The sequence below is a fragment of the Eumetopias jubatus genome, unplaced genomic scaffold (assembly GCF_037043125.1).
Source record: "Eumetopias jubatus isolate StellerSeaLion01/CBP00866 unplaced genomic scaffold, mEumJub1_p1.0 scaffold_14, whole genome shotgun sequence".
In the NCBI taxonomy this organism is placed as follows: domain Eukaryota; kingdom Metazoa; phylum Chordata; class Mammalia; order Carnivora; family Otariidae; genus Eumetopias; species Eumetopias jubatus.
The window spans coordinates 49,177,245-49,180,405 of NW_028274820.1; the positions used below are offsets into that span (position 1 = coordinate 49,177,245).

General features: G+C 33.6%; 1 non-coding gene across 1 annotated transcript; it reads right to left on the minus strand.

Annotated features, from left to right (window-relative positions):
* Positions 1-2,286: 2,286 nt before the first annotated feature.
* LOC114222421 (U6 spliceosomal RNA) lies at positions 2,287-2,391 on the minus strand. The gene has a single exon (XR_003611940.2). It is a non-coding gene; the product is annotated as a U6 spliceosomal RNA (small nuclear RNA).
* Between the last annotated feature and the right edge of the window lie 770 nt (positions 2,392-3,161).

Sequence of the window (3,161 nt, forward strand, 5' to 3'; positions counted from 1 at the left end):
TACATTTCATACTTAAAATGATATATTTTAACAATAATGTGCCGGGTGTTTTCTTTGTTAAACACCTTCTTTTTTTTTTTTTTTTTTAGATTTTGTTTATTTATCTGAGAGAGAGACAGAGATAGTGAGAGAGAGCACAAGTGGGGAGGAGAGGGAGAAGCAGGCTCCCCGCAGAGCAAGGAGCCCGAAGCAGGACTCCATCCCAGGACCCCGGGATCACGACCCGAGCCAAAGGGAGATGCCCAACCAACTGAGCCACCCAGGTGCCCTGTTAAACACCTTCTTTGACTAAAAAAGATGGAGTAATATATACTTAAAATATAAACTATCATTTGTCTCCTTAAATATTGTGAATTTTTATAACACATAGCACTTATTTAAAAGCATTCTACATTTCAAATCTATAAAGGAGTAAGCATTGTCTTTCAAAGGACAAATGTCATTTGTTCTGGATAATTCATTGCCTCTCGTAACAAAAGTGCTCCTTGGACAAAATTTGAAATTTGATGACAATCATATAGATCTACATCTGTCCCTCACTGTTTACTTTTTCATATTTGTACATGATGCCTAATAAACTGGTTCTCAGTAAATTATTCTGTGAAAGGCAGACAAAAACTGAGATAAGCTGGGAAGAAAAAGGAAATGATTTAAAATGGTATTTTGGTGTCATTTGCCAAAGACAGATATTCCATTCTCACCACACCGTAAAACTGGATGGCATGCAAGTGGTAAAAGATGAATATAGTTCAGTGACAGAATATTCATGCCGAGAAAATTTTAATTAGATGCTTTTACATTTAGTTATTTATCAGTTTTATACTTTTAAATGGCACAGCTATAAATTATTTACATTTACATGATTGTGTAAAACAATCTTCTTCCTTGAGTTCCCCGCGCCCCCCTCAGGATATTAAATTGTTTATGTACAATGTCAGGGGCTCCTTGAGCACTCTGTTATTATGTGGAAAATTGCATGAACATGTGTGCAGACTTGGGAGAGAAAAGTCATGACTTTTGTGACTATCTTTAAAGGTTATATGATTCCAGATACTGAGGTCATGCATTTTTCTGGGAATTTAAAATGATGCGATGTACTTCCTTCATAAACAGTGAATGGACAAATTATATCCCTACATTTACCTATATCCTGTCAAGAAAATGATTAGTAGCAGTGATAAAAGACATCATTGTAGGGGAAATTCAAACTTTGGAATTCAAATTCAGGATGATTTCACACAAACCCATTTTATTTTAGGTAGCTGGCATATGTGTGTAATGAATCTAGACCACTGAAATTCTTTGACCATTATACTGAGTACATGAATCATATAAATTGATTGGGTTGTCCACTATTTATATTTTTTATATATTTCTCAGACACTGAGGCATCTTATAAAATAGACAAAGTTACTTCTGCTCAGTTATACTTTCCAAAAAGGCAATGTGTGATTAAGTAGATTCTATAATATAAAAATATGTATTCAAATATTTGATTTTCAGGGGCACCTACGTGGTGCAGTTGGTTATGCCTCTGACTCTTGGTTTCAGTTCAGATCACAATCTAGGGCCCTGAGATCAAGCCCCCAAGTCAAGCTCCGCACTCAGCAAAGATTCGGTTTGGGAATCTCTCTCCCTCTCCCTCTGCCCCTCCACTCATGCTCTCTCTCTCTCAAATAAATACATAAATCTTTAAAATGTTTGACTTTTAGCATAATACATATTTAAGAAATGTGTGATATGGTTTAGAAAGTAAAAGCAGGGGTTCCTGGGTGGCTCACTCAGTTAAACACCTGACTCTTCGTTTCCACTCATGTCATGATCTCAGGGTCCTGAGATCGAGCCCCATGTGTGGCTCTGCCCTCATCCTGGAGTCTGCTTGCAATTCTCTCTCCCTCTCTTAGCCCCTCCCCCAGCTTGCTCTCACACTCTCTCTCTCTAAAATAAAATAAATAAAATCTTTTTTAAAAAGGAAAAGCAACTTTTTATTAATAAATAGGAAAACAGGTAACAACTATTAAGTGCTCACTACAACCCAGGTACATTTTTAACTCTATATTTATTTAGTGGTTATAAGAACTTTATGGGTGAGGTAATACTATTTTTGCATATTACAGATAAGAAAACTGAGATGCAGCGTTTAAGTTATTTGCCTCAAAATCCCACAGTTAATAAGTGATGGAGCCAGAAATCAAACTCATGGAGTCCAATGGAGGAAATTCTACTCTTAGCCAATTGTAAACACTATATTCTATTGCTTCCCTAAAAAAATCTTCCCACAAAAGGTTAAACATTTTATGCTTATATTTTTTCATGTCATCCTTGCGCAGGGGCCATGCTAATCTTTCTGTATCATTCCAATTTTAGTATATGTGCTGCCGAAGCGAGCACTATGCTTACATTTTTTCAAGTCTAAGATTCAGTGGGAAAAGACTAAAAGGCTTTACCACTTCTCTTTACAAAGTGTTCTCTTCCCCCCTTTTTTATGAACATATAATGCAGTTGTATCTCATTTGCCTTTATAATTTTTTACATATTTGTATTTTATTTCAATCACTTTGGGTCGATTGCATTAAATGTATTTTATACAGGTCACAAAAATCATTAAATATGTTTTTTATTTTTTTCCTACACTTTCCCTCAGAAATGATTACTTAAAATAATTTTCAATAGAACTCATTTTACATTAGGCACTGATAAAAACATGAATACGGAGTCAGAAAATGTACTCTGGTCATGGTAGTGAGCCCTGAAGAAATGTTTGAATTATTTTTAACAATATTATTTTTAATTTACTTTTATTTGATGGTCCAGAAATGGCAAACCGTTTTAAATTGTACTTCTTTCAGTTCTGGTGAAGTTGTGAAACTCTTATATTTATTAGGCATTTATAATTTTTTGTGTGTATGTGAATTGCCTGTTCAAATTATTTTATCCATTTTTCTACTTTTTTAAAAACATATTTTGTTAATATAATATTTTACACTATGTATTAACCAAATAGGTCTTGTGTATTATAAATATTCTCTCTCATTTAAACTCTAAAAGACATTGGGCATAGTTTGTACTTATGGTAAAAAAAACTAATAAAATTTCTATTAAAGCTATATATTTTATAATTAAATATAAAACTACAATTTTACAACATAATATTTTATATA